Source organism: Pseudorca crassidens, chromosome 2 (genome assembly GCF_039906515.1).
Source record: "Pseudorca crassidens isolate mPseCra1 chromosome 2, mPseCra1.hap1, whole genome shotgun sequence".
Classification (NCBI taxonomy): domain Eukaryota; kingdom Metazoa; phylum Chordata; class Mammalia; order Artiodactyla; family Delphinidae; genus Pseudorca; species Pseudorca crassidens.
Genome location: NC_090297.1, coordinates 113,471,640 through 113,485,313, shown reverse-complemented (window position 1 = coordinate 113,485,313; position 13,674 = coordinate 113,471,640). Strand labels below are relative to the sequence as shown.

Sequence of the window (13,674 nt, the reverse complement as noted above, 5' to 3'; positions counted from 1 at the left end):
TTCCCTCTTGCGTCTCCCTCCCACCCTCCCTAGCCCACCCCTCTAGGTGGACACAAAACACCGAGCTGATCTCCCTGTGTTAAGTGGCTGCTTCCCACTATCTATTTTACATTTGGTAGTGTATATATGTCATTGCCACTCTCTCACTTTGTCTCAGTTTACCCTTCCCCCTCCCCATGTCCTCAAGTCATTTCTCTACATCTGCATCTTTATTCCTGTCCTGCCCCGAGGTTCTTCAGAATCATTTTTATTTTCAGTTTCCACATGTATGTGTTAGCATACGGTATTTGTTTTACTCTTTCTGATTTACTTCACTCTGTATGACAGACTCTAGGTCCATCCACTTCACTACATATAACTCAATTTCGTTTCTTCTTATGGCTGACTGATATTCCATTGTATATATGTGCCACATCTTCTTTATCCATTCATCTGTTGATGGACACTTAGGTTGCTTTCATGTCCTGGCTATTGTAAATAGAGCTGCAATGAACATTGTGGTACATGACTCTTTTTGATTATCATTTTCTCAGGGTATATGCCCTGTAGTAGGATTGCTGGGTCATATGGTAGTTCTATGTTTAGTTTTCTAAGGAACCTCAATACTGTTCTCCATAGTGGCTGTATCAATTTACATTCCCACCAACAGTGCAAGAGGGTTCCCTTTTCTTCACACCCTCTCCAGCATTTACTGTTTGTAGATTTTTTGATGATGGCCATTCTGATTTGTGTGAGGTGATACCTCATTGTAGTTTTGATTTGCGTTTCTCTAATGATTAATGATGTTGAGCATCCTTTCATGTGTTTGTTGGCAATCTGTATATCTTCTCTGGAGAAATGTCTATTTAGGTCTTCTTCCCATTTTTGGATTGGGTTGTTTGTTTTTTTAATATTGAGCTGCATGAGCTGCTTGTAAATTTTGGAGATTAATCCTTTATCAGTTGCTTCATTTGCAAATATTTTCTCTGATTCTGAGGGTAGTCTTTTCGTATTGTTTATGGTTTTCTTTGCTGTGCAAAAGCTTTGGAACTTCATTGGGTCCCATTTGTTTATTTTTGTTTTTACTTCCATTTCTCTAGGAGGTGGGTCAAAAAGGATCTTGCTGTGATTTATGTCATAGAGTGTTCTGCCTATGTTTTCCTCTAAGACTTTTATAGTGTCTGGCCTTACATTTAGGTCTTTAATTCCTTTTGAGTTTATTTTTGTGTATGGTGTTAGGGAGTGTTCTAATTTCATTCTTTTATATGTAGCTATCCAGTTTTCCCAGCACCACTTATCGAAGAGGCTGTCTCTTCTCCATTGTATATTCTTGCCTCCTTTATCAAAGGTAAGGTGACCATATGTGCGTGGGTTTATCTCTGGGCTTTCTACCTTGTTCCATTGATCTATATTTCTGTTTTTGTGCCAGTACCATAATGTCTTTATTACTGTAGCTTTGTAGTATAGTCTGAAGTCAGGGAGCCTGATTCCTCCAGCTCCATTTTTCCCTCTCAAGATTGCTTTGGCTATTTGGGGTCTTTTGTGTTTCCATACAAATTGTGAAATTTTTTGTTCTAGTTCTGTGAAAAATGCCATTGGTAGTTTGACAGGGATTCCATTGAATCTGTAGATTGCTTTGGGTAGTATAGTCATTTTCACAGTGTTGACTCTTCCAATCCAAGAACATGGTATATCTCTCCATCTGTTTGTATCATCTTTAATTTCTTTCACCAGTGTCTTATAGTTTTCTGCATACAGGTCTTCTGTCTCCTTAGGTAGGTTTATTCCTAGGTATTTTATTCTTTTTGTTGCAGTGGTAAATGGGAGTGTTTCCTTAATTTCTCTTTCAGATTTTTCATCAATGAATTTGGTAAAGTAGCAGGATGCAAAATTAGTGCACGGAAATCTCTTGCTTTCCTATACACTAATGATGGGCAAAAGATTTAAATAGATATTTCTCCGAAGAAGATAAATAAATATTTGCATTTAGGAAATGCAAATCAAAACCACAGTAGGATGGCTTTAATAGGAAAATAAGAGGTGCTAGTGAAGATGTGGATAAATAGGACCCCATGTGCGTTGTTGGGACTGCAGAATGGTGTAGCAACTGTAGAAAACAGGCATTTCCTCAAAAAATTAAACTTAGAATTACTGTATGACCCAGAAATTCCACTCCTAGTTATATAGCCAAGAGAAAATAAACCATATGTCCACACAGAAACTTGTACACAGATGTTTGTAACAGCATTATTCATAGTATCCAAAAGGTATAAACAGCCCGTGTCCATCAATGAATGCAGGGATAAACAAATTGTGGTATATATGTACAATGGAATATTCAGCCATAAAAAGGGACAAAATACTGGTACAAACTACAGCTTGGGTGACCCTTGAAAACATTATATTAAGTACACGAAGCCAGACACAAAAGGTTACATACTGTATGATTCTTTTTATGTGATATATCCAGAACAGGTAGAAAATAGATTAGTGGTTACCAGGGGGAGAATGATAACTTACTGGGTACCAGGTGTTTTTCTGGGATGATGAAAATGTTTTAAACCTAGAGAGAGGTAGCAGTTGCACATTGGGAATACACAAAATGCCACTGAATTGTATACTTTACAGTGTTAATCGTATGAGAATTTCACCTCAATGAAAAAAAAGACATGCACCTAAGAGTATGCTGGTACAATTTTTGAAATACAACAACAACAACAAAAAACTTAGAAAGCTTCCAAAGGGAAAATACTTTGAAATGAAAAATAATCAGACTTCTTATCTGCAATACTGGAAGCTTGATGACAGTGAAAAGACATCTACGGGCTACTTAAAGGAAAGGATAGCAATCCTTGCTATTGAGCCTCAATGCCACTTACTAGCATGGTAAGAAAAGACATTAGCACTTAAGTAAGGATTCAGAGAATATATCACTCACAGAGCCTATTTAAGGAAAATCCTCAGAAAAGCTGTCCATCAAACAAGCAGTTAATCATAACAGTAGGGAAAGATAAAGAATAAGCAGAGGTAAGCAGAAAACCATACAACAGTTGTAATTAAACTGCCTGGAATTTGTGATTTAAGTGGTAGGTAAAGATTCTTGAAATAGAGTCGTATTGAGCTTCCCTGGTGGCACAGTGGTTGAGAGTCCGCCTGCCGATGCAGGGGACACGGGTTCGTGCCCTGGTCCGAGAAGATCTCACATGCCGCGTAGCGGCTGGGCCCGTGAGCCATGGCCGCTGAGCCTGTGCGTCCGGAGCCTGTGCTCCGCAACGGGAGAGGCCCGCATACCGCAAAAAAAAAAAAAAAAAAGAGAGAGAGAGAGTCGTATTTTCAGAGAAAATCTAATAAATGTTTAGAAATAGAACACTTGACTATGTCAGTGAAACCTCCAAGTTGGAAGGATGTTGCAGGGAGAGGTGTAAGAATATTATAAGGCTGTGTAGTGAGCAGAGAATGTGGGCTAGTGAATGTTCTGCATTTTCATTCTACTTGGGGTGGCGGTGAGCATTGTGGAATAAAGAGCAGGACAGGCATCATTTGAATCTTTTAATATAATAGTGAAGAAATATACATATTAAGAAGGTGAGTACTAATGGAATGAGAAACACAAAAGAATTTTGGAAGTACTAAGGAGAAAAAGAATAGAATGCAAGGAAGTCTCACCTCACCTCTCAGTAGCGCTGCCCTAGTCATCCAACCCTCCTTTTTTTTTTTTTTTTTTTTTTTTTTTTGCTGTATGCAGGCCTCTCACTGCTGTGGCCTCTCCCATTGCGGAGCACAGGCTCCGGACGCGCAGGCTCAGCGGCCATGGCTCACGGGCCCAGCCACTCCGCGGCGTGTGGGATCTTCCCGGACCGGGGCACGAACTCGCGTCCCCTGCATCGTCAGGCGGACTCTCAACCACTGCGCCACCAGGGAAGCCCCACTCCTCTTTCTTGAACCACTTTCCTTTTTTAGCTTTTCTGACTCTGCACTCACCGGGTCTTCCCCACTGACTGCTCCTTCTCCACCTCTCTCAATGGAGCTGAATCCTCTGGTGGTCAGTGCTATGCCCTCTTTTCTTCCCTAGCTATAATCACCTAATCCCTAGGTGATTTTAGCTAATCCCTTGGTTGTAAGTAGCATTACTGTGCTGAAGGCCACATTTCCAGCCTTGACATCTCCGCCTGGACCTCAGACCCTTCCCTATGGCCCATTTAACATCCATTCTGGGAAGCCAAAGCTAACATGTCTAAAACTGAATTCTTGTGTTATGCTTATCTTCACCCCAAACCTGCTCCTCCCCAGGCTTTTCTGGTATTTACAGCTCAATAAATGTCACTCCATCTACCCAGTTGCTTAAGCCAAAAACCTAGAAATCATCTCTGATTCTTCTTTTCCTTCTCTCTGACATCCAGTCCATCAGCAACCTCTATCATTCTACCTCCAAATTTTTCCTGAATCTCCCATTTCTCCTCATCCCCTACCACCATCCTTCTCTCACTTAACCTATTGTAAAAGCTTCTGAACTGGATGGAATCCCTTTTCCTCCTCTTGCCTTCCTATAAACCATTCTGCACACAGTATCTATTCTAAAGTGATCAATAAAAATGTAAATTACATATTACTCTGCTAAACACCAGCTGGCAGCTTCCTGTTGTGCTCCGAATCCGTCCAACACCCCTACCCACCCTACAAATCCTTGCCTGCCTCGGCTATCTGTTTTCAGCTCTCTTCTTCACTTACTCTGTTCCAGCCATAGCTCTCACTCCATCCCACAGGGAAGCCAAGGTCATTTCTGCACTGGAAACTTTGCACATGCTCTTTCTGCTGCCTGGAATAATTCATTCTGTCCTGTCATCATTCAGGACTCACTTTAGTTGTCACACCCTCTTTGAGGACTTTCTTGATGAACCACCCACACCTCACACTTCCATCAAACCACCAGTATTCTATCACATTATCCTATGTTCTTGGCTACAAGCAACAGAAATCAACTGACTAGATAAATATGTATACTAAAGGAGAGTAGGTGGCCCACAAAACTTTGAAGGATCCAGGTGACCAGGCTTTGAGATGACTCATCCAGGAACTGGTCCAGTAGAAGTTGGTCTGTCACTCCTGACACAGACACCACAGCTTACATCCCAACACCACTGACTCTGGACCCTTGACTTGCCCCAGAACTGCTGCCTCCATTGCCTTAGGCAATTAGGTGGCTGCTGCCATAACTGCCACTCTCAATAGCACATATACTATTGTCCTCCTCTCATCATGACACTAGCTTCTGTTTGAAAGTCTGGGTAGGTGCAGCTGATTGGAGGAGCCCAGGTTATGTGCTGTCTCAGCTGCAAAGGTGGCTGGGAAGGTATCAGGCATTTTCACCTTCTATAGCGGGATATGGGCTTGCCTCATAAGATAGAAAATGCCATAACTACGAGAAGGGAGTTCAGATACCAGGATACAGATATGAAATCTGTGTCACATCCCTTTTTTCTTTTACAGCGCTTATAATTATCTGAAGTCATTTGTTTTCCCCTGCTTTTCTCAGCAGTCTCTCTCACTAGGATGGAAGTTCCATGAAAGCAGAGACCTGGTCTGCTTGTTCACCACTGTATCTCTGGCAACTTCAATGATGCCTAGCTCATTAAGCATTTATTGAATGAAGGTGGGCTGAGGGCCCGAAGGAGTAAAAATTTGTATCAAATAAGTAGAGTTTCAAGAAAGAGAGAATAGTCATATGTCAAATGTGACAAGATGGTCCCATAAGACTAGGATTGATGATTGACCAGTGACATATGGATTTGTAAATTTTAGGGAGTTATTAGTAACTCATTCAAGAGCAGTTTCAGAGGAGTGGTGACCAGAAACTGTAATGCAGTGGGTTGAGTGAAAAAATGGTGGCAGCAGGGAAAGCTGAAATGATTTTCTCCTGGTATATACAAACAAATGGGGAAATTGTATTATGATTTATCATCTTCAATAGTTTCAGTTTCTATTTCCTGGAATTAAACCAAAGGCCATGTTGGGTGCAAGCTGCAAGAAAAGGAAAGAGCATGAGTCTAGGAGGGTGACAGACATGCGCTTGAATCAAAGCTGCCAGCTTCTAAGTAAGACCAATGCCTAAGCAAGTTACCTCTGCAGCTTTGTTTCCTTGTCTGTAAAAATGGAGATAATTCTCTTTTTATAGATATAAAATTAGTGTGATGTGGAGGCAGACGGTAGATACAGCACAATGTTTGCTCTGCTTCTTTCTTCCTCCAGTCTGAGCTATTCCTTCACCAGATTCCCAGACAAAGACCCCAGCTCTTCCTGCACATTGAAAAGGATTTTAGGGGGATCTGTCCAGCTGCGACTGAACTCCTCTTTGGGTCCTAACATCCAAGAAATCGAGTGGAATTGGGATTCTGAGGATGATGAGAAACCACCGCTGCTGGTGTCCTGGAGGCCCAATACCCCTCATCCTGATTGGTATGACCTTGAAGAAAAACACAAGCACAGATTCAACGTAACAGAGATGGCTTTCTCGAGCATCAGGAATCTCACTCTGGAAATGAGTGGACTATGTACAGCGAAAATCAAGTTCCACTCAGGAAAATCCCAGGAGGAAGTCTTTAGACTCTGTTTATATGGTAAGGTATGAGACCGTGCCCCAAGCAGGCATTCCAACAACCACTTTATCTAAAGTAAGTCAGAAATCAGTTTTACTTAAAAAAAAAAAAAAAAAAAAAAAACTCTTTTTTAGGAGTTTTTACATCTCTTCTGATGTCCTAAAAATAAAACTAAATTTTAAAAATTACACCTTAGGGCTTCCCTGGTGGCGCAGCGGTTGAGAGTCCGCCTTCCGATGCAGGGGACGCGGGTTCATGCCCCGGTCCAGGAGGATCCCACATGCAGCGGAGCGGCTGGGCCCGTGAGCCATGGTCGCTGAGCCTGCGCGTCCGGAGCCTGTGCTCCGCAACGGGAGAGGCCACAACAGTGAGAGGCCCGCGTACTGAAAAAAAAATTACGTCTTAGGAAAAACTAGCTACAATTTCTTTTTGTTTGTTTGTTTGTTTAAAAGTATTTATAACAGGAACAAAAAAGGGGCTTAAGCTTCATCACCTCCCAGTTAATCCACCCCTAGCAGAACCATGGTAAGGCCTGACCACCACCATCCTCCCCTCCTGGCCTGGGCCCTCATCCAAATCCCACTGCCCACTCTCGGGGCCCACACACAGCTGGCAGAGGGAAGGTACAGGGTACAGGGTGGGTTCCAGAGCTACACATGTCATGAGAGGCAGCACATAAAAGTTGTAAAGCAGAGGGATCACTTGAGAGCCCCCAGCAACCCCGGGAGTATAAAAGTATAGAGGCCCACCCACAAATATCAAAACAGCTCTCCTTTCAATTGTAGAATACTACAAAGTTGATTATTAGAAATACACAATTACATCAGAAATATCCTTAACCGGTTGGTTCAAAAACTGATTTAAAAAATTCTTAAGTGACAAAACACTTGGTAAAACCAAAACAACAAAACTGGATGAAGAAAAAACACTAAGTAAGAGACTGAATGTTAGAACTCGTCATTAGGTAAAATGCTTTTAAACCAGTTGATCTGAAGTCCAGCTGGAGAGATTAGGACAAAACTCTGCCCTAGACACAAGTCAGAGATACAGAAAGAGACCCAGCCCCTGTCCCGTTCCATCACCTCTGCTTGGGTTATCACAGCAGCCTCCTAACTGGCTTCCCTGCCTCTGGTCTCTTCTCCCTTCCAAATTATCCTCCATGAAGCTGATATCTGGATCTTTTCTAAATGCAGTGCTCTTCCTGTAATTTACCAGCTTGAAACCAAACAATGTTCCCTGTTCCCATCCCCCACAGGATAAATGGCTCTCAGGAAAAGAAGTTTAACTCTGCACAGGATCAGGTCCTTGACGGTTTATTCAGCCTTGCTTCCTGACACTTTCCTCCATGTGCCATGCTCCAAATTTTGTACCCTTCACCTCGCCACCTGGTCCCTTCCTTCTTGACATATGGTGGTGGCTCTCCAGGGAATATCCATATCCCACACATTCCCTGCATACTTCACCTCGTGGGAGCAGGGGAGGGGTGAGGGTCTCTAACACAGGAGGTTGGAAAGCTTTTAAGAAGAGGCTGGGTTGACTATCCAAGCTGGGGTTTCCAGTCCATAAAGGATGGAGAACATAGCAGCTGCCTCCCTGGCCTCCAGCTTCTCATTCCTGAACTTGTCTCTCTCTCCTCCTTGGCCGATAAATTCCTGGCATAACTTTCTGAGTAACAGCCTACCAATACAGTCTCACCCTATCTCTTTTGACAGCAAAAAATGAAAGCCTACTCAAATTAGATCAATAAAGAGTGTTTTCATGATAAAGATACACAGGTCTCTAGGAGCAATAAAGGAGTTCCTCTGGCCCTCATGCTCACAGGAACTGGAAAGCTGAAGGGCACTCTCTTCTCTCTGTCAGGGACCATGTACTCTCTCATCTTTTTTTCCATTGTTTCCCTCTCCCTTTCCTGTCAGCTTTATTCTCCTGGGCTTCTCCACGTGGTTGGGAGTATGGCCTTGTACAGCTGTGGATCCCACTCAGCCAGAGGGCAAAGGGAGTTTCCAAAATTCTAGGGAAAGCACTTTCTGTTTGGGCTTGGGTCCCAAGATAACCCCTAGAGGGGTCACTGGCCAGGGAAATAACATTCTGATTGTCAACGCCTGGGACTTGTGCCCTCCCCTGGAACCAGGGTCAGGGTGATTTGACTAACAAATCATATCAAAACCACGAGGCTGGAGCAAAAGAAGAGCTGCTAGAAAAAGTACAAGTGCTACTAGCTGGTTTCCCTTTGTCTTGCTTTCCATTTTCTGATAATCCACCAGTGTCCATATTAAATCCTCCAGCAATACTTGCTCACACCCCATCGCCTGTAGCACTAAGTACTCATCCCAGCATTAGAGATCCTCCATCAATTGACACCAGTCTTCCAGCCTCGTTTCTAGCCAAACACACTGTTCCTCAAATATAGCCTCTCTCTCTCTGTTACCTCATGGTTTTCAGAACTGCCATGTCCTATAAAGGCTTTTCTGATCCCTGTTGAATGAGTATTTCCATTTTGAAGTCTGAAAGTTCTTTTTCCTAATTCATTTATGGGTAATGTTTCTCTCTGTCTTGGACTACAGTTATTTGCGTGTGGTCTGCTGTCCACTTGAGAGCAGGGTCCATACCCTACTCTTCTTGGCATCTGCCCAGTGTTTTACACAGCTCCCAGGAGGCATTCAGGAAGTATTCCTTTAACCAAATAGATTTAAGCAATTTTTAAAGGCTACCTACAGAAATGCACCTAATTTTTCTAGGATTTTTTAAAAATAAATTTATTTGTTTTATTTCTTTATTTTTGGCTGTGTTGGGTCTTCGTTGCTGTGTGTGGGCTTTCTTTAGTTGTGGCGAGCAGGGGCTACTCTGTTGCAGTGAGCGGGCTTCTCATTGTGGTGGCTTCTCTTGTTGTGGAGCACGGGCTCTAGGTGCACGGACTTCAGTAGTTGTGGTGTGCAGGCTCAGCAGTCGTGGCTCACAGGCTCTAGAGTACAGGCTCAGTAGTTGTGGCACATTGGGCCTAGTTGCTCCACGGCATGTGAGATCTTCCTGGATCAGGGATTGAACCTGTGTCCCCTGCACTGGCAGGCAGATTCTTAACCACTGCACCACCAGGGAAGTCTGATTTCTAGGAATTTTTATTATTCAAGCCTGATTAATATTCCTTTACCTATTGAAAAGAGCTTAATAAAAATTCATAAAAACCACTTGCTGAGTGAACACTTTAAATGCCTAAGAACATAAACTTCCTAAACACCTGTCTGTTCTTCATGACACTTTGTAATAGACATTCTATTTGGTTTTATATTTAAAGTATCTGTTCATTAAATCAGATCTTTTAAAGAAGTGATGTAAAAATATCATTTTCCCCAGATGAATGTTCAATGAGTTTTGGGAAGGGCCCACAAATTTGCATTTTCAACAACTGCCCCAGATCAAGGGCTGGCAAACTATAGCCACTGGTAAATCCAGCCCAATGTCTGATATTATAAATAAAGTTTTATTGGAACACAGCCACGTCCATTCTTTGACATGTTGTATTCGGCTGCTTTCTCCCCATAATGGCAAAGTTGCGTAGTTGTGACAGAGACCACCTGTCATATTTACCACCTGATCTTTTACCCTTTGCTTACCCCTGCCTTAGGTGACCCTACTGACACAGCTAGTCCATGTAACTTTATAGGGTTATTATGAGGATTAGATGAGTTAATGTAAAGTCTTAGGAGCTATGCCTGGAAATATATACCTGCTCAATAAATGCTAGGTATGGTTTTCTTTTCATCTGCTAGTGGTGTAAATTACATTGATAAATTTCCTAATTATACTATCCTTGCATCCCTATAATAAACCCAATTTGATCATGATGTATTGTGTGATTATATTTGCTAATATTTAATTTAGGAATTTTAAATTCTCTGTTTGTAACTGTCATTAACCCATGGATTTGTGTGTTTTGTCTTGTTTTGGTTTTGGTATTCTTGTCTGACGCGAGTATTATAGTTAAACTATACTTTCAGAATGACCTCAGAAATATTTTGCCTTTTTAAACTCTGGAACAGTGTATATAACACAGGAGTTTTTTTCTTTGGCCATTTGGTAGCACTCACCCCTAAAACCACATACACTTCATGACCTTTGTAAGGACAGATCTTTGGCCACGTTTCTAATTTCTTCTAAGACTGTGTGTGTATTCAGGTTTGCTGCCACTTCTTAATAGGATTTTGATCATTTACACTTTCCTAGAAAAACATTATTTCACTTATATTTTCAAATATATTGACATGCAGTTGTACACAGTGTTTTCTTATAATTTTTAATTTCTTCTCATCTGTAGTTACGCTCGATTCTCATTTTTAGTGACATTTACTTATAGCTTTAATTTTTTAGTCAGACATCAATATTTTTTCTTTTGCTTGGCCTTGTTTTTAATCAACTTTGATTTTGCTGATCAAATCTTTTTTATTGTTATCTATGTACATAAGTCAGGGATACGTTTGACAGCGATTAACATTAAACTTGATTTTTAAAGGCTTAAGCAAATAGGGATCTATTTTTCTCACATAACCAGAAGTCAAGAGATAGCTTTTGCTGGTACCCATCCATCTGCTCCACACTGTCTCCTGGGAAGGAGGCTCACTCTATCTTCCTGCTCTGCCATCCTTGGCACATGGGCTTCTGTCCTCATGCTTGTTGCCTTTTGGTCCAAGATAGCTGCTGCTCCAGACATCATTCTAGCATAAAGAGCAAAAGAGAGAAAGACAGGGGAAAAAAATCTTTCTTGTGTTGAGGCTTTCTCTTTTCAGGAGTGAAGACCTTTCCTCTCACACAGCAGATTTCCCCTAAGTCACTGGTCAGAACCAATGCAACTGTAAGAAAAACTGAAATTGAGAATTTAGCTTTCTAGATCCTTCAAGAGACGAAGTCAAGGACAGTGAGGGAAGTGGGATTGAGCCTATGGTGAGCTACCTACCAGATTGGACACCTGGCCTCTAACATCTGTATTTACCTATATTATATCCTGTCCTCTAGTCCTTTTAGGTCCATCTGCTGTAGTAAACTCATCTATTGTAGTAATAGTGAATTTGATTTATACATTTCCAAACCATGTTGTTAGGTACATAGTAATCTAAAATATCTCTGTTTGACCGGCTTAATGTTTTTTATCTCAAATTTTATTTAGTCTGTAGTGACTATTGCCACACCTGCAATCATTTTGTTGACATTTTCCACATCAACTGTTTTTCATCTCTTTCTTTTTAATCTTTCTGTTTCATTAGGTAATGTAAATAGCATACATCTGGTTTTGCCTAATCTGGGTCTTGGCTTTTTAATAGGGAGATATAACGCATTCAAATGCATTTTAATTTTTTACATGTATGGACCTACTCCAGACATCCTATTTAATGTTTTTTTATCATCTTTTTCTTTTTTTCTGCCTTTTGTTTAATTAATACAGTTTTCTTTGATCCAAACTTCTCTAGTAGTTAGGAAATTATACAACATTGTACTTTTTTTTTTTTTTTTTTTTGCGGTACTCAGGCCTGTCACTGTTGCGGCCTCTCCTGTTGTGGAGCACAGGCTCCGGACGCGCAGGCTCAGCGGCCATGGCTCATGGGCCCAGCCGCTCCGCGGCATGTGGGATCTTCCCGGACCGGGACATGAACCCGTGTCCCCTGCATCGGCAGGCGGACTCTCAACCACTGCACCACCAGGAAGCCCCAACATTGTACTTTTATCCCACTGATGACTAAACTTACATTTTTACTTCAGCATTTAAAGATAATCAGTATGTTTTTATTCCTTGAACAAAACAAGAACGTTATCATGTTTTTACACTGTATTCTCAATGCCTCGCATGTTTTATTTATTATATATACAATAATATACGGTGACCATATATATTATCATGTATACATATAATTATATAATTATCATATACATCTTGATAATTTAGTTATCTAGACTTAACTGAGCATGGAAGGGACTCAACCATCTGGCTGTGGGCTGGGAATCAGAACCTCAGTCCAGGGAGAGTAGGTTCCTTCCCCAGGCCTATAGTTAGAAACCTACACAGATGCATCACATAGGTGAGAGAGGTGATATACTTGGATGAGTCTCTAACCCCGAAGCTCAGTTCCTCTTCTGTCCCCTCTCACCCCAGAGCACATCCCCAACCCCAGGATCCAGATTCATTCATCATCTAACACATCAGGCTGCTGCAACGTCAGTCTAGAGTGAGGGACCCCAGGAAACACAGGGAACCCGACAGTGAGCTGGCTGAGCCGGGGCCTCCCCAGGGAGCTAGAGCAGAGAGGGACACTGGGGCCAGCCCCCAGCTCCCGGAAGCTGAGCCTGAGCCCGCCCCTCGGCTGCTTCAACAGCTGCATCACCTGTGTGGTCAGCAGCCCTGCGGATGAGAAGAAAGCAGCCTTACGCCTGGAGGACATCTGTCCATGGAGGGATGATGGCCATCTGCTAGGAAGGTGATGAAAATGGGCCAGCAGAGACCAGGGGAGGGCAAGGCTGGGAGGACTTGGGGAAAATGGGGGGACTGAGGGACATTTTAAGGCAGTTTATGTGATGCAAACAAAAAGTCCCCACCTCAGTGAATGGCCATAGTCTCATTGTAGTCTTCAAACCTGCAAGTCCAGAAGTTGGACCAATATATGGAGACTAATGCATCACCCAGAGCATAAATGTGGGACTGGCTTGTGTGCACCCCCTTTCCCAGCATCAAGGAGCCTGGGAGGCTGAATTACACATAAGAATCCAATCGGGGGGGCTTCCCTGGTGGCGCAGTGGTTGAGAGTCCGCCTGCCCATGCAGGGGACACGGGTTCATGCCGCGGTCTGGGAAGATCCCACATGCCGCGGAGCGGCTGCACCCGTGAGCCATGGCCGCTGAGCCTGCGCGTCCGGAGCCTGTTGCTCCGCAACGGGAGAGGCCACAACAGTGAGAGGCCCCAGTATCGCAAAAAAAAAAAAAAAAAAAAAAAAAACAAGAATCCAAGCAGGGGAGGAGAAGGATTTGAGGAGTAAGGACTGAGGAACTCAGGGCACCCTACCCCCAGCCCTGGAACGCTCCCGTGCCCCAGACTCTGGCTCCAACCCTGGATGGGCGGCAC

General features: G+C 42.6%; 1 long non-coding RNA gene across 2 annotated transcripts in view; it reads left to right on the top strand.

The window, feature by feature from the left end:
- The window catches only part of LOC137219527 (uncharacterized), a 31,077-nt gene that overhangs the window by 11,676 nt on the left and 5,727 nt on the right, over positions 1–13,674 (top strand). The window contains exon 2 of one of the 2 annotated variants that reach the window (XR_010941160.1): positions 12,712–13,033. The exons of the other annotated variant lie outside the window; for it this stretch is intronic. This is a non-coding gene — a long non-coding RNA (uncharacterized lncRNA). The remainder of the gene's footprint in view (positions 1–12,711; positions 13,034–13,674) is intronic. 2 annotated transcript variants of the gene reach the window in all.